This window comes from Choloepus didactylus, chromosome 3 (genome assembly GCF_015220235.1).
Source record: "Choloepus didactylus isolate mChoDid1 chromosome 3, mChoDid1.pri, whole genome shotgun sequence".
In the NCBI taxonomy this organism is placed as follows: Eukaryota; Metazoa; Chordata; class Mammalia; order Pilosa; family Megalonychidae; genus Choloepus; species Choloepus didactylus.
Window position 1 is genome coordinate 195,299,093 of NC_051309.1, and position 19,024 is coordinate 195,318,116.

Sequence of the window (19,024 nt, forward strand, 5' to 3'; positions counted from 1 at the left end):
ACTAAGAAAAAAAGGCTAACAGCCCAACTGAGATATGGGCAATGGATATGAAAAACAGTTCACATTCTAAGAAATACAATTGGATCTTAAAATATGAAAGATGGCTAAACTTACTCATGATAAAACAAATTAACATTAAATTAGAATGTCTATCCATTTTACTTATTAGATTATCAAAGGTTAAAAAAAGTACGGTGACAGTGGTTTGGCCAGTGAATGTTGCATAATCATTTTCATGCATTTTAGTTTGGTGTTTAAATTATGATACTAATAACTTAGTATCTATCACATAGTACAAGCTCAACTGATGTATAACAAATGAATAAATTTAGTTAAAAATTATATTGCTGGGACTGATGTTTAGTATACTTTATTTACTAAGGCAGGAACTATTCTAATATATTTCATAGAAAAGTAACAGAAGGATTGAAAGAAGAGCAATGCCAATAAACTCTTAATCAAAAATACAATTATACAAGAGCTATTATTGAGCATTCAAGATAATCAAGACTCTACTGCAGCTATCATATTTTTAAGAAATAGCAAATCACCACAATACAAATTACATTTTCTATCATGTTCATTATTTTTTCTTAATGATATTTTGTTTACTTCAGTGGAGAGATATTCTTTTACTAGCAATGTTTTCCAAAATTGTGTATAGTAGTCACAACCGTCAGTAAGTTATATGAATTAACAAGCTCAAATAGCATACTATTTACAAATTTATTGACAACACTAATTAGTACTTGTTTGAAGAAAATCTCCTTTCATCATCATCATTAATGATTGCTAGTATATGATATCTGAAGCTCACAAGAATTTAAAACTTCTGTTATCTTGACATATCTACATAACAAAAATATATTAATACACATTAATATTTATACATCTTATTGCAACATTTTTTAATGAGATGAGGATATATAAAATAGGTAAAATCTTAGATTCTTAACCCAATAGGCATATATATTTCATGAATTTAAAAACAAATATATATGCATATGTATGTGTATATATATCATATAATTATCCCTCTCAAAATTATGGGGATAATCTTGGGCTCTCAGATGTAATTAAAAATCGGTTAAAAGAATAACAGATTATTCTGTCTGACTCTTTCTCTGTCTGTCTGATTCTTAGTTCATTGGTAGAAATAACCATAGTGACATGGGATATTTATTGTACAGTAGATATGCTCATAGCTAGGAGCCACAATGAGTGAGACAATTTATCATAAATATTTATTTGTGATACATTAAGATGTTTGCAAATATAATAGTAATAACAGAAAATGAATGTGGGTCTCTTGTCTTAACATATCCTCTTGATAGGCACACATATGCATTAAATGCAAAGCACTTCTGTCATTGATATGCTTACCATTTTCTCCTAAATGACCTCGAAGCTTAATGAAATTCACATGAAAGATTTTACTAAGAGTGTTTAAAGAAAGCAGTTCAAAGACTCAGAAAGCTTTATAAAATTGAATTTCATTTTGTTAAAACAAAACAAAAAAAACACCTCTGTTCTCATCTATTGAGAAAGTAAACTGCTCTCACTCAAAGCAGTTTACCAGCAACTTTCATGGTCTTTGTTGTTACATGGCAGGGTCCGCTAGATTGACAAGTGGGGCAGTGGTCTTTGAGGACTGATTTCTGAAGATGTTAAGAGCAAGAACTTCATTATTTTAAAATACCTTCTTAAATACAAGCTTCAAAACAAAGTCAACCATTGATCCAACCCTTTAAGAATGAAGATCTCAGTGTCTGACAATGGGAAACACTACAAAGAATAAAATGTACAGTAATCTAGTTTACAGTTTTCATTTGACACACACAAAAAGAGCTGCCGAGTTGTAAAACAATGAGAAATGTGTATGCTCTGTTCAGCAAGGTAAATCTGCATATACTGGTGGTTAAGATAAAAGGAATCTTTAGAGTGTCCTATGCTGATCCTTGGAAAGAAGTAATTTAGGTTTAATCTTCCATTAAATTTATTAATATCTAAAAACTTTCTATGAGCTTCCAGAACATTTACAACCTTCCTGACTTGTGATCTCCCTAAATAACACTAAAGCATGATTTCTCTGGGTTCCAAAAGCTTCCAGAACAAAAGTATAGTGCAGGATAGGTTTTCACTGACCTTGCAGCCTGAGGTCTATAGTAGCATATCTCCCCCTGGGGAAATTCCCTTGGGGCACTGTTTCCCATTCTGACTCCCCTCAAGAAATAAGAATATTTTCTATCTAACTACAATAATCACATTTACAAGAAAAAGAGCTGCAAGGATAGACATGAATTTTGTTTTACATCCTTTCTTGAAAAAATAGAGAAAATCCAGAGAATTGTGAACTTATGCTAATCAGGTATTATTTATTCCATAATGCAGGACCTCGCTGTTAGACTCTTTCCTCTATGACTTTTCTTTGATAGTAGAGGTGTTTGTTCCCACATGACTTCATATGTTTCACAATATATAGTAAAGAAAATGCATAGAGCAATGTTGGCAGGAGCCATACTGGAGAAACCTAAAGCAAAGAAAAAGTCAGTAGTCATACTTTCATTCATATTAAGATATTTTTTCATCATGGTTTTTGCATTAATTTTAATTAAAAAATAGCATTGCATTAAAATATTATTTAACTTGATTACTGAGATTTTTGGTGGCAACCCTCTTAAAAGGCTTGCCAGAAAATAATGCTTCACTGGCCTTACTCTAGTTCTGGTCCTAAATAGAGTTATTTCAATGTTTATGTTCTTCATAAAATATAAAATAAAATTTCCCTATCTGCTCTCTTTTCTCCATCCTAAACTTCTTCTTGTGTTTGTTCCACTGTAAGACAGATGAAATTGTACATCAGTTACTGGTTGAAAACTCATAAGTTTGGGTCTGAGTTACAGGATCCATTTACAATATTCCAGTTCTTTATGGAGTTTGATTTCACTCTTCACCTCCAATTCACAGCTTCTAAAACATTATCCTTATAAATTATTTTAGCAGAAATAAATATTAAAAGTGATATGTGAAAAGGTTATCCCAAAAGCTTTGATAAATTTCACATTTTGAAACAAAATAGGTCTGCTCCTGCCATGGACCAGTGGATGGCATATTGAACCCTCTATCAACAAAGGAGAACAGGCGGAGACTGGCTCTATTTATTGCTAAATAGAATAAAATATCAACATATATAAGAGAGAAATAATATTTAAATAGCATGTTCCTATGTGTAGTTTTCCAAATGCCTTTGAAGGACTCCATATCAAAAAGAAAGCAATGAAATCAAAGAACTTTGTGTGAACACTCATAAAGTGATCTGTTTATAGATTGTATTTGAGAGTATAGGATCTCCTAGATGTTTTCAGTGGAAAAAAAAAAAAAAAATCCCACTAACTCATTGAATTGTAAAATCAAAAACAGTCAAATGCTTAAAACAAACTTCAGTTTTTCACTCCTGTTTAATACCAAATTATTCCCAAATACAACATTCAGAAAAATCTGATTTTAAAATGCAGATGTCAAAGGGCAAGTGGAAATTGAGGGCACAAAGTTTCTTTTCTTATTGAGACAGTATTTTCATAGACCATTTACATATCTTTGAAACTCACCCTTTTGTAACTTAACCTCATTTTAAATGCCCATTCTTCCATTGACATCCTCAAAATTTCTCTCCTTAAAGGCATGTTTCAAATTCCTTCACTTTCATGGAAGTTTTTGAAATCAGAAAGCCTATATTAATTTCTCCCATCTTTGGAAATTGTGTGATAATATAATATTTATCTGATAGTAAATTATTTTATACATTGTAAATTTTATTTAAATTAGTCTTTTCTTCCTACGTTATACACACTTTTATTAATAGTAGCACGAATTTTCCCAAAGACATCCCCATTTTGTACTGAATACACTATAATACATTCATAGTTGAGCATTTCTGTTAGTAAGGAAAAATTCAAAGCACAAACAAAGAATACATCTCACAAAATTGACCAATAATGATTTACTGATTTAGAATGTCAAAATGCTATAACTTACTCACATCCTTATGATTTTCCATTTCATTCTTGTTTAATATTTTCAAAAATGAAAGTTTCTCACAATAAAGTTGCAATGAAATAATAAATTATCCTCTTTTTTGAAAATATCCTAAGATCTTTAAAAAATACGAGGAAAAATAACAGCAGAATCAACCTGGATAAAATTAATAAGTTTGTCTCTTTTACCCTATCAAGTCCCAACTGTCTAGCTCTCTACCATCCAAGCTACAGCATTCCTGAATTTTATCTAGTGTTCATTAGCATGATCATTTGAGAAATATGTACTCATTTGCAATTACTGTGTGTCAGGCACTGTGCTAAATGCTGAAGATACAAAGAAAACTACAGTCTTTAACCTCATGGATTTTATAGTCCAGTGCTGAAGAAAATATATCAATGATATGCATAAAATTCCAAGTTGTCCTGTGTGTTCTGCTGGAAAGGTACAAGGAGCTATAAGACAAATGGAGGGGGCCCAGACTCAGTCAAGGAAGTGTTTTTTGTCCTCCTTATGACTTTCTGTGGAGCTTTACCATAAGTAAGAGTTAACTAGGTGGAAAGTTGGAGGAGAAAGATGCGGTTCAAGCAGAGGGAATACTAGTCGCAAGGGTCTTGAGAAGGTAGGAAGAAACTCAATAAGTGTGCCGGTTTGGATGTATTATGTTACCCAAAATGCCATGTTCTTTAATGCAAACTTGTGGGGGCTGATGTATTAGTGTTGATTAGGTTGGAATCTTTGGATTAGTTTGATTCCATGGAGATGTGACTCACCCAACTGTGAGTAATACCTTTCATTAGATTATTTCCATGGGGGTGTGGCCCCACTCATTCAGCATGGGTCTTGATTAGTTTACTGGAGCCCTATAAAAGCTCACAAATAGAAGGACCTCAGGGCAGCTGCAGTTTAGAGAGACATTTTGAAGACAGCTGTTGAAAGCTGACGCTAACATTTTGGAGAGTGCCATTTTGAAATGCAACCTGGGAGCAAGCAGACACCAGCCATGTGCCTTCCAAGCTAACAGAGGTTTTCTGGATGCCAATGGCCTTTGTTCAGTGAAGGAACCCTACAGTTGATGCCTTAGCTTGGATACTTTTATGGCCTATTAAGACTGTAACTTTGCAACCAAATAAGCCCCTTTTTTAAAAGCCAATTCATTTCTGGTATTTTGCATTAAGGCAGCATTAACAAACAAGAACAATAAGGAATTAAAGGGGCCAGTTTGTGAGACAGGTAGAAATGAAGGAAGATATGAGTGAAGGTGAGGCAAGAGCAGGTGAGGCTGGAGGATCCCGCACTCTGAACTCCATTGACCACATTCAGGAGCTCATATCCACAAGATTAAGTACAGGCACAACTGGAACATAGTTGCTATTTGTCATCATACAAAGAGAGATGGCACCAGCCCCTATGGCAAATTATTAACTTTCTCAATGCCCAGAATTTCTAGAATATTAAATTCCTTAACAGCTAATTCACTGTCCTTCTTCTTCCCCTGCTTGGGATATAATTGAAGTGATTGTTCAAAGGTTCTCTGATCTCTGCCCCAAAGTCCTGAAAGTACTGATTAAAGATGTCAGAGTAGGGATGACAGGCTGGGATTAGGGAGATGGTGAGTACTCGGGAAGAGGAACCTTCATTCACAACTTTAACAGATGAGGTGAGCACAGAAAATTTAAACTGAGAGAATTAGATAATCTTTGCTTTACAATGTGTCAAAAAATGAGTATATAACATTATAGGGATTTTTTATATCCCTATATTAAAAGCAATTACAAATATTCAAAAATTGATAAGTAAGCAATGAAGTAGCCTATTAGGAACACATTTTAAGTAGCTTTTTGGTAGTTGATTTGTGATGTGTAAATGGTTTAGCATTAGTCCTAAGTACATAAAATTGCAATATGTTCACCACATGGGTTAAAAGAATCTTTTTACATTGAGCTTCAATTTCCACGTCACCTAGATGATTACATACTGCACTTTGTGAAGCCAGACGTTGGTAATATGTCTGTATATACATACACAGGTATATGTGCATACACAAATAAATAGATCATTGGTTGCAAATTATAAGCAGAGATTCTGAATAAGGTGAAGATATGACTTCCTAATGTGGATTCACACAAGTTTTCAAAAATTTTGGATTGAAAATTTCACAGCAAATAAAATTATGACTTTGGTTTTTCACTATGGAAAAGTGGAAAAGTGAATTTCTTGGAAGTGAGGATTATTAGTCTGGTTTCACTGTCTTATTTGACATATTTATCTCAGTGGTGAGGCAACCAACAAAGCACACAGTAAATTTCCATAAATACAGGAACTTAAGCAGAATTTTAAGAATAAGTTTTCTTACCATTTTTGTTATTCTGGGACAGAAATGAAGGAATTTTAATAATTTTCTCTCTGTGTTTCCCACCTTCTACTTAACAGGCTACCCTCTACCACACACTGGCTTTCTTTTGTCATGATCAGATTTTTTTTTTTTAAATCCCCCCTTTTCAAATTATTAAAAGAAATTTTGAAGACTATTTTAAAATAAATTTAATTAATTCAATGCAGTTTTTTTTAATATCCAATATAAAGAGAGGGGATTTGGATATTTCTCCAAGGAATTTCCTAAAACATTAAGTTATTCTTTAACAACTATATCATATTTACTTTTATTTTTCCTCTGATTCAGTGACTCTTAACAGATAAAAAATTTCTCCACTCCCTTCATGTTTTCATAATGTTAATTCATCCTACCCTTCTTTTTGATTTTCTAGTTATCACCTTGTACTTTGGATACAAACATAAAAACAGTCATTGACAGATAAAGTTATAGATAATAAACAAGTTAAGTGATTCCGTTCTTTACTAGGATGATTAATATCAATTCCTGTTTTAATCTTTACTCCATCTCATATCTTGGATTATGATGTCTGCAGTACCCACAGCCAGTGTCATTCTCACTACTTAAGTGTGATTTCCTAGTAATAGTGGATATAGTCAGCGAACAATATCAGTGAACAATGGTTGCTCTGGACATTGGAAAGCAGAAGAATATTGGGGGCAGGCATGGGGGAGGGGCGTGTAGGCACAAATGGAAAAGTTGCATTCCCTGAACAAATTTTTGGAAAAGAATGCCATTTAAACTGTTGTTTAGACTATGAAAATATATATATTTGCCCAGAGGAAGGGTGTATGCAAAACACAATTGTAGCATCAATGTCAGATAGATGTTCCCATGCATTATAAGCTGGTTATCTCTGGAGCAGAGAATTCTAGAGAAATAAACAAATGCTTCCAAAGTTCTGAGTATAAAATAGCATGTTGTCTTTTCAGGTTTTAAATGAAGATCTTCCTACCTCACTGGCACAGATGCCAACAGATACTACTGGTACAACCTGATACCCTCTGTAGGCTGACCAATGAAACACTTCCCCACCTTCTGGGGCTTGTCTCTGTATTCCCCCATTTTGTAGGAGGATCCTAATTTCAATTATGGGTGGCCTTTTTTCCTCAGTAATAAGCTAGCACTTCATGAGTTAAGGAAGAGTTGGCTGCCCAGGCATTGGGCTTCCCTCTGCCTTCTTTGAAAATGGGAATTGTGCATAAAAATTGGCAGGAGATCAACAAAATGCTGAAGGGATGATTTTTTTTCCCCACCTGCTCCCATTTCAAGGACCTCACCTGCTCCTTGTCTGACCTCTGGGGGGCTTATTAGGGATGCCAATGAAAATAGTAAAATATGTAAAATATCAGCACTTTAAGAGTTATTTGTACATTTACCAGGGAATTTCTGACAGAAGACCTGAAACACTGAAGAATGAATATCTAATGGATAAATTTAATAGAAATAGGATATTTATGGCCAGAAAGAGAGAAAATTGAAAAAGAAAACACATCATACAAGAGAAAATGGTAAGTGCCCTGGTGCCACAATGTGTCTCTACTTTGAGTCCTAATAAGAAATAGCTCAAGACTGTTAGGACATCGGAAGGGGAACTGCAGAAGAAAGAACCCTGTTTACAAATCCCAGTGCTGAGATTTACATCCCAGCTTTTGAGATGGTGGTTAATTTACTGGTTGTGTTTATTTCTCTAGATCTATTCTAGAATCACTTCACATTTTTTTTTCCTTTCTGTGACTGAAATCATGAACCTCTAAAAAACCCAAAACACAAAAGTCTGAACAACAAAAAAATCCAAAATATTAAAAAAAAAAAAAAAAAAAAGCCACAGAACACAGCAAAACATGTTTACCTAATGGGAAGCTGGATGGGGTCTGCGTTGGAGAAGCTGTTTCGAAGCAGGGTCAGGAAGACGCAAGTGGAGAACGGATTTCCTTATTTCGGAATTGGGCTCCTTCCAGCCCAGCTTTCAGGTTGTGAGTGGGGTGGGGGAGGGCGGTCAGCTTTAAGGTCATCTCTCCTGCAGGTTTGGGAACAAGATAGACTGTTACTGAAAGACTGTGGCACCAGAGGGATCATTTGCCATTTGAGAGCTCAGTTTGGGAGATGAACTGTACCAGCAAAGACATCGTCGCACGCGATCTTGTAGGTCCATTTGGAGCCTAACGTAGGTGTCTGTCAGTTGTGATTTAAAAATACCTACTTCCTTTCAATAATGTTTAAGCCCGCCCCAGCCGCGGCGGTCAATGCCACACCCGGGGTGGATAGCACCTTTACAGGCAGTATGGGAAGTAGAAGGACGGGGAATGAAGGAAGCCAAACTGCATAGCACTTCAACCGTCATTTAAAAATGCAAACGCGCGTCTTTCACGGTTAAAAATGTGGCGGCGCGCATCTAAGGGCCCCCAAAGGGTAAGGGGAAACAACAGGGGGAGCAGGAAAGAAAGCTTATGGGTGATAGGCAGGGGGCTGAGTCTTCTAGCCTGCGGGGCGGAGGAGGCAGCCAGGCCCGGGAGCGCAGAGCTAGCCGCCGCTCGCGCAGTTTCTTGGCCGGGAAGGAGAGGTCGCGGTGTAGGAGTCACCCGGCTTTTCTTTTTTTTTTTTTTTTTTCTCGTTACTGCGGGTAGGATGCGCGCAGCACAGTCCCTGGACCTTGAAGAGTCTTCCCCTCGCCTCCACTGATACCCAACACCCTACCCATTGCAAGGAGCCCCATCATCTTCCACCTTCCTCCCCCCTACCCCTTCCCGCGTGCCGGGGATTCTTTGCCCTCTTCCTGCAGTCCCCGCGCCCCCGCTCGGCGCGAACCAACCCTGGCCAGCCGCAGTCTCCGCCAGCCGCGCGCAGCCCCGCCACGCTGCAGCTGGAGCGACAGCGACGGCCTCGTTGACTTGAGGGAGAAGAAGGAGGGGATGGAAGGGAGGAAGGTGCGGGGAGGGGATGATGGAGCGAGGAGGAGGAAATAAATAAATAAAATAACCTCCGCGCCAATAAGAGCGAGGGAGAGAGAAAGACGCGGCCAGAGAGACACCAGTGCCTGTTCGCTCGCTTCTGAGAGGTTCTCCTTGCGCGCGCGCGTGTGTGTGCGTGTGTGTATTTGCTGAGACTGGAGCTGGAAAGTTCAAACCAAACGTGTTGCTCTCGCTGGTTGCCGAGGCCGCGGTTGCCCAACTTCTCTTGGCCAAGTGAGTGGCACTGCCCAGCGCCCTTGGCGCGGCGGCGTCCGCTCGGCCCTGTGCCCAGGCGCGGCGGCGGCGGCTCTGCTCACCCCGGGAGGGAGCCCGCGGCCAGGGCTGGCCTCTCGCCCCGCCACCTCCACCAACTCCTGCGCTTTGGCGACCGCAGAAAGGTACGTGACACTTTCATGCACCGCTTCTACCTGGCACACCCCGAGAAATTTTGGCGGCCTACATTCTTCCCTTCCAGGAGTGGTCATCATTTGTCAAACTTTGATTCCACCTCGCATATGCCGGTAGCAACTACAGCCACCCTCACTGGCAATGTGGGCACCGTTTGCTGATGGGACGAGTTCGGGGGTGGGGGTGGGGGTGGGGGGAATCTGCTGGTAGTGGTGTTTCCCGTCTGGATTAAGATCGCATTTCTGAGTAATTCGTAGGTCTTACCTTCCGGGGGTGCCCTTTATTGTGATGTTCCCAGTGATGCTTGTAATGATTTTCCTTGGCCCCTTCTGCAAAGAAGGACATACAAGTTTGCAGACAAAGATGTATGAAAAGCAGGGGAAGTTTGCAGCCACTTGACTCCAAGAGAGGAGTAACCCTTTATTTGCAGTAGCAGCCACGGTTTGAAGCAGCCGCGGCGGCGGCAGCGATGACAGCGGCCTGGCCGGCAGCGGGTGGCGGCAGCTGCACGTTGTCCTGTCTTTGAGAGAAGGAGGAAAAGTGGGTCTGCCTCGTCCAAGAGCGCGACTCTGGAGCTGCCTGAAATGACGCTGTGGGAAAAGGCTAAAGGCTCCTCCATCGCTTGGTAAATCGTGTTTTGAGAGACACTATTTCCTTTTCTGATGCTTATGTGCTTATTGACAGGCATGCTAAAAAATCTCTTTAAAACTTTTATGCATATGATTTCCATGTCTAGATTAAAGGAACGGCTATAGAACCTCTCGGATAAATGTTATCAAAATCGGTACCGACGGAGCAGTGTGCAAAACTGCAATGAATAGCCTATTAGCTTCTTATTTTTTATGTATCACCTACTGTGGAATGCACCTTCTGTGCCTTAGTATTTTAATGCTGATTATGGGTTCTTAATTAATTAATTATTATTATTTTTTACAGTGCAGTAGGGCGTTTAAATGAAACAAAAATTAAAAAGTAAGTTTCCCAAAACGGGCAAAAGCTTGAGCCTTTGAAGCCACCTGCTGAATTAGTTCACGTTACTTTTTAGAGGTTATCACTTGGTGCAGGAGATGTAGACATATCCAGCAGATGGAGCAGTGGAAAACTGTACTACAACCTACATAGCACTCATTTATCCTGATTTAATCACGATGAAACCAAAAGTGAATATGGAGCTCACTTCAGGAAAGAAACCAGATTTTCTGTCATTTGAAAGAGAAATTGTTTATGCAAACTGAAATAGAATTGGAGTATATCTGTAGAAATTGCAATTCTTTAAAGTTTTGTTTCTTTCCTAAAACAATAAAAAAAAATAGTCCCTTGTACAAAATACAGCACAGTTGTGGTTCATTCATATCAGAAATATCAGATGGTCATAGGATTGTACTTTTTTGGATGGTAGCCAGCACTATGGAAAGCAATGTATTTTGCTATAATAAAAGTCAAATAATTATGGTATAGTTTAAAAGATTATATGACATGTATTTAAAAGTCTCAGTAAACATAAGTTTGTATTCTAAGTAGTAGTTTGAATATAACTGAGCTTATGTTTTGCAAACTTAAAACTTAAAATAAATTATTTATGATTTATTAATATTTATTATTATTTATTTATGATTCTGCCAGTCAAATAAACTTAACTGCAGAAGTGAACTACTGTATGAGGAGAATATCAAACAAATTATATTTTGGGTTTCAAATTATAATTTGGATGGGTTTAGCTTAAATAGGCAATATTTATTATATCAATTTTATTTCAAAGTTGTATCAATTTTAACATTCATTTAGACTGAGCATACAGAATTTATTAGTAATAATTAATTTATTAAAATAATTTACTCTGCTGCAGCTGAAGTGGGAGAAAAGTTGATAAAACTTTTCAGTGATTCTGGTAACTTGAAAATCCTTCTTCCCAAGAATTGCAAGGATTTTGAAACTGAATACATTTCTCATACAGTCAGATCCAAAGCAAAAAATCTTCAAAATCTACATTTTTGTTTCAGTGCATTGATAATTTAGATAATAACATAGATAGATCATCTGCTTTCCTACATAAATTTTAAAACTTTACAGGCAGCATTTGACAGAATAGCTTTAAAGTTAACAGAGAAAAATGAGCTGCCCATTTAACAGACAAAGTGACAAAGGCTTAAGCAGCTTCACTGCTTGGTGTTTACACTGTGTCAGTGAAAAGCTGGTCCTGGAATCTATTCTCTTCACCCCCCGTTTCTTGCTCCTTTCATTATATTTTGCTGTAGGTTTTACTCTGGCTTAGAATTGGGTTTAACTAGTCTGGAAGAGCCCAATTTAGGTCATATTTTAATATCATTGTTAGAAATGTAAAAGTAACAACCATGCCTTTGGAAAATGTAGTACCAGTAATCATTTGAATTAAACATGCTTTACATTGAGCGCACATTTTAATAAAAATTTATGTGATTACTTTCTAAATCATCAGATATGTTAAGTGTGCACTCTGAAACTGCATTTCCTTTACATTCACCTAATATTAAGGAAAGGTTGGGACTTTCAATATTGTAAAATAGTATAATTACATTTCTGAAGGAACTGATTTTATCCTGTCAGTAACTACACAGATTAAATGCTTAGGGATTTTTCTAAATTAATCCAGTCTGTGCTCCTTCACACATTCTGAAACAAAAGGATTTCAGTCTAAGATGCTAAAAGTTTTTGCCATATTCAAATGCTTAGAAATACGCAAACCAGACATCTACTAATTTCTTATCACTATTAAACATTCCTCAAATATGATAACCATCATTTACAACTTAAAAATCAGCTATAGACAATATTAATTTACTAAATTTGATTGGAAGTGAGTGTACTTGGGTCACTGCTTATGTGGTATATGCATTTTCAGAAAAGAAAACAGGTATACTTCTAGGTTTTTCTGTATGCTCAGTCTAAATGAATGTTAAAATTGATACAATTTTGATATAAAATTGATATAATAATAAATATTTCCTATTTAAGCTAAACCCATCCAAATTATAATTTGAAACCCAAAATATAATTTGTTTGATATTCTCCTCATACAGTAGCTCACTTCTGAAGTTAAGTTTATTCGACTGGCAGAATCATATAATACACTACTGAAGTTGTGTAGAAGTTTATGGGGGTGGCAAAAGATAGAATGATAGCTAGCTAACTGGCTAGATAAAGAGTTTGCATTAGGAACTCTTGGTAATGATAATGGTTGTGTGCTATATTGATGAAAGCATTTTCCAGTATTTTTGGGAAATACTTTCATCATTAAGTTCTTACTCTTATTTTACAAGCTACAAGGATCATACATGGGCTTTCTAAAAGTATCTGCTAAATAGCATGTCTATATTTAACCTAAATTTGATGATAAATAGTTGGAGCTTGGCAATCACCAAGTATTTGTATTTCTTATTATAGTGCTTTTAATCTACTGTCTGCATTATTTTTATCTTTTTTCTATTTCCTCAGGACATTATTCTTGTTATCCTAGCTATGTTAGGTATTTTTCTTTGAATCACATAAAATCTAGATATTGGCTATAGACTTGAATGTATTTCAAGTGAATTAAGCTTTTAAAAACATATAGAGGTACTGAAAGAATATGAAGAAGCAGTGAGTTTCCTTTTCTTCTCTATTAAAATTATCTTCTAAGATGAAATATATTTATCAGTCAGTATAGATCAAAGAAAAGATGAAGTATTTTATCCTTTAATTTCTATCTTGTTACCAGCCTGTTTGATTTCTCTTGTAATGTAAAGTATGACTGAACATGACCTTCACTTATAATTTATAGAAAGTACATATATTTTTGACTTGTTTTTTTTTGGGGAGGGGGCATCCTTATTTCTTAATCAGAAAAAAGAAAACTTTTAACCAGTATATAAGAAGAAGATTGTCGTATAAGAAAAGAACTATTCTGGATAAGCATGGAAGTTAAAACTGTATCTCGAAGTATGTCTCAGCAAAATTCGTGATTTCAAGATGTAGTCCAAGTAGTATTTCTAACTTTAAACACCATTCTAATTTAATTGTTATGTGTTAATGATATATTGGGTGCAAATAGTTTTATATTTAAGGAATTCTGTTCATTTCAACTAGCATTTCCCTCTACCAAGAATATAGCTTAGTTATAATTAGTTTGCATGTTTACATTTCTAACATAAGTACAGTTTAGGGATAGATTTTATTTCATTGTTTACCCAAAACTCTTTTTGAAGCACCAGAGTCTTCAGATATTTCCTGTTTGATTTTATGGCGCAATAGCAGTTCTGCTGTAAACCTTTTAGAGACATTTGGCCATAGAAATATTATTTAGCAAGTTGCCCTAATACTAACCCAAAAATCATAAAGTACAAACTATAACATATTATATGAGTTATTTATAATGTTATTTAATGGTTAAAACAGTTGGACAGGACAAATATAGGCCTCTTTTTATAATGTCGAAAAGTTACATTCCTTATTTTAATAGTATCTACCTGGAAATTATTACTGAAAAAAATGGAAGGCTCAAAAATTGGTATCAAAATTGGCGAAAATATTAAAGATTTAGCAAAATCAAAGTTATGAATTACTGAAATAAACATAGTTTTCTAGTCATTCTTTCAAATGATAGGAGATTTGAGAGGGATGGAGCGAGGCATAATGAAACGGTAGAAAGTGTATCACAAAATTATTCAGTACCTGATATTCTTAGAGGAGAACAGTTATCTAAACAGTATTTGCATTCTCATAGGCACATGTTTTATTATTTTCATTACTTCCCAACACTCCTATCCCCAGAAGAATTGTTTTCTGTTTTGTATATGAATCTTTTAAAGGTTTTGATATGTATACTGATTCTCAGAAATTTGTGAGAATGTAAATGTTTTGAAATGTTTCTTGGTTCTCGGAACTTAGTTTAGTTTAGCAACTATAAGCATCTGTAATATTGTAGGCAAATGGAAAGACTGGAAAACTGAAAAAGAAGTTCAAATTGTTAGTATCTATTATATACCCCTGAAATCTGTGTTATTATTCCTTTGTTAGCAATTTTATTATGAATATAAATCCATTTAGAGTCTTATTCAAATTTTCATGTTTAGTAAACAGTATGTTTAGGAATGTGTTGGTCTTTCACTGGCTTTTGTAATAAATGTTTATCATCATTATTTTACAACAGGGATCTTTGTACTAACATCAGATTTGCAAAATTATCATGCAAAATAGACTATTGAAAAATGACTTCTCTGGTTATATAGGATTCACTAAACTAGTGCCCCAAGGCATGTGAGAAAGAAAACATCCCCTTACCAGCCTTAATTGTATGAGGGTAAGGAGCCAGGTGAAAGAGAGATGTTTCCCTCCAGTTTGTACTGCTGTTAGCTAAAAAACTTGATTTTAACATTTTATTTTAAACCTAGACACATTTAATAAGAACTAATTATGCTTACCAATATAAATTCATTAATAAATTGCATCAGTATCTGATATGTTTTGCCTTATAGCTCAGTTATTCATTAAAGGTTTAGTAATGTATTCATATTACATTTTTAAATAAAAAATATTTAACTTTCAGCAGTTAAGTGGTGATGATAGTATGAACTGGTTTTTAATAGTTACCTGCTAAAATTAAAAGCAAGTTGTTGTAGTTTTTAAGAATTAATTCTATTATTTGAAAGATAAACATTGCTAGATTTAAACCGCAATTACATACAAAATGAAATAATGGCATGAAGAAACACACCGGTCTATATTTCACCAAATTTGAAACTAGAAATGATATGTGGGCTTTTTTGTGTGTATTTCTAAAAAATTTCTGTGTTAAGAAATATGAATTATCAGTAGTAGAGAGTGTGCTGGCAGGATAATGGTAAAAGTTATACAATTATATTATTGGAAAAAAAATGCCAATTTATCTTCCATCCCTAAGTTTTTCTCCTGAAGTGTATTTAAAGGTACTTAAATTTAAAAAGAATTCATAAGTCTAATAAAAATGATTTAAAGAATAAATATAAAATTAAGTGCTCAATAAATATTAGTTCTTTCCTGTCTTTGATCTCTTCTAATTGAATAAAAAAACATATCAGTTAACTGATATTTTTTATTTTAAGATCAACTAGGCACGAGAAGATCCAAGAGTTTAACAGTTGAAGAATGTTTGTTTTATATTGGGATGTCATCATTTTTTCATTGCCTTACAAACTTATTTTATTTTAATTTTGCTTGGCTTATAGAGATTTATTATATAAAATGTTTCTTTCTATGGTTGAATTACATACCACAAAACACCTTGCATTCTTAAGTGTGTTATATATAGGTATTACATTTCAAAAATATTAAAATTAATATGCTATATGTATTATTTTTTATACCATCGTTATTTCCTAAAATACTGGTCCAAGAACTTTTTATCATTGTGAAGTTCCTTATTCACACCCTTCACAATTCTTTTACATGTGATTTAATGATTTTATTTGTTACAATCAAGGCAGAGTCGATAATATTTCAGCTACTGCCCAATTCATTTGAAAATATATTAACATCATCTAAAGTATTAACAGTCCTAAAATCTATTTTTTACTAAAATTATTTGTGTAAATCCAATTTGCAACATATTTCTTGAAAATTTTATTGGTAACTGTGAGATAGTAGCCAATTAAAAGTTTGTTAATTTTAACGTAATTATGGGTCAGTGATATTTCTTTTCTATTTTTAATCTATTTATTTCTTTAAGAAATGTAGTAATAACATCTTAAATAAAACAATGATTCTTAGTAACGTTTGTAAGGGTATTGCGTTTTTTAAGATTTCTCACCTTTAAAAGAGTTAACAGTCAATTTGAACAAAGAAGTAAGCAATAATTTAATGATTTGCATACATAGTTAAAAATAAATTCCAGGAAAGTGAAAAGTTTGTGGGCTGACAACTAAAATTATTGGAAGAACAGAAACATCAATATTTGGTCTTATAAATTTTGAGAGAAAATATTTGGTTATATTCAAGTGTTTGAAACAACATTAATAATTTTCTTGAGTTTTTAAATTCCTGGTACTGGCTTTTGGTAAGTTTTGTGACCATGATAGCTGCAGAGAATGATTTATAACATAATATCTCTGCCAGAATTTTGCACATTTTCACGAATAATATTTTATACAATATTAATAGTTTCTACTTATTCCTGTTTTAAAATTTGGTTACGACATTAAAAAAAAAAATTCTTTTGATGCATTTGGATAAGGGTGTGTATGTACCAACAATGCAAATTACACAAATTATCAAAATGATCATTCTTTTGAGAGGGAAAAAAAAGAACAAGAAGACATTGAGATTATAAAGTACCTTTGAAACAGAAGGCACTCTCTAAAACAGCTTTAGTATTAATTGTATGTAAATAAATAATCATAAGAAATTAGCAATGTTAAATAATAAATTATCTGCTTAATACTCATTTAATTTTTAATGGTTGGATAAAGTGATTTTTAAAGATCTGGATTAACATTGCAATTACATGATGATAATATTCTTTGCTTTTTCCTGATTCTGGAACTTGATTATTTAATTTTATCTAGTTTTATTTGGAATTGTCTTGTGATTAGGCAACTCAAGAATCAAATTTTTAAATTTTTGTAACACTTCCTGTTACTCTAGTTTGGCCTTTCACATCCCCAGTGAAATTATGGATAACTAAATTTTGAATTATATGACAGACCCAAAGATACTAGCATTAAAAGACAATGATTTTGTTAGTTATGTGCTATTAATTAAAAATATTACAAATTATATATCCATTTTCAATATGTTTCCAGTGTTCTAGCTAATCATATGTTGATATTTTTATTTTAAAATAGTTTCTATTAAATCATGTTGGAGGACTTTTACACATTTAAAATATGAATAATGCATAAAAACTTTGACTAAATAATGCCAGTAATGTAAAATCAAGAAAAATTGTGCTTGTAAACAAAAGTAATAGCACACCTTAAAAATCTCGAGAGTTCATATAGATGGTTAAGAAATAATGAATAGGAATTCATCGCATACTTTGTGGCCAAGCTACACAAAAAGAATCTCACCTAGAATATATTACCAAGCGAAGCAGCTCTAATCTTATTGACAGTGTTAACAACATCTACCAGGCAAATTTGTCTAAAGTGCATGGAAAACGTACGGACAAACAACACCAGAACCCGAAAGGCAAAGTTTGGTAATGCTCCAGGGGAGACGGTGGATACTAGCATTGTATTTGCTCAGAGCAACAGGCTCACGTAGTCCAACAGCATAAATAACATATCGTATATTAAATAACAAATCCTAATTCACTGCTTGCCGGGCAACCTTCCAATAATCTGATTATTCTTGTACATTTTCTTTAGTAAAAGAATTAGTTGTTGGGGCTGGAGTGGGGGCTGGTAACTCTTGTATTTCTATTATAAATTAATACGCTGGCGTATTGGGTTAGACATTTCATTCCCTTTTGAGTGTTGTTGGTGTGAATCACCATCCCAAATCCAGTCAGCTCTGTCTACCACGCTGCCACACACGGGAAACCAAACCTGTAAGACCAAGTTCGTCAAGGTAGCGCCACCTCGGAGGCGACCCTCGGCGACCTCGGGCAGAGCCCGGCTAAGCCCTCAGCTCACCAATGAGAACTTTTCCTTCAGAGACTACAGTGACAAAACGTGAAATGCAGGAATATCCCCCTTTCTTTAAAATGGCAAGAAAGTAAGGAAAACATATTTACTGAGCGAAAAAAGGGAGAATGAGAAAGAAAAGTTGAGAGAAATGACATTAACAGAATGAAAGTGCTTCAAACAGGAATATTCTAATGGCAACATTTATTGAGACTTTTAATTATTTACCATCTTAGAACCAGGAATTCAGGATTAAAAAATAGACTTAATATTTGTGTTGAAATATTAATATTAAGAAACTGAATTCAGTTCTTAAAATCCATTATGTATTCACTCTATGTATCTTTTTCCAACTTTCTTTTTTTAATCACCTTTATGTTTTTAAGATTTGTCTATATTCATTCATTAAAAAAATTTTTCAGTATTCCATTATATGACTATGGTTAAACCACAGTTTCATCATTCCTTTTCTGATGTCTGAAATAGTTCATAAGTATAAAATGCATTAAAACATAAATATGCATCTTCATGTAGTTTTAAAAGATCATTTAGTATTTATTTTTGAATTCAAATATAATACATGCTGAACATGGAAATTTGGGAGGAAACAAAGTGAAAAG

The 19,024-nt window shown here is 34.5% G+C and overlaps 1 long non-coding RNA gene across 1 annotated transcript; it reads right to left on the reverse strand.

Moving 5' to 3' along the window:
• Window positions 1-354: 354 nt before the first annotated feature.
• Window positions 355-9,373, reverse strand: LOC119528929. The gene is made up of 3 exons (XR_005215784.1): window positions 9,243-9,373; window positions 8,283-8,450; window positions 355-2,530 (listed from the first exon to the last, which is right to left on the reverse strand). It is a non-coding gene; the product is annotated as an uncharacterized LOC119528929 (long non-coding RNA).
• Window positions 9,374-19,024: the final 9,651 nt, after the last annotated feature.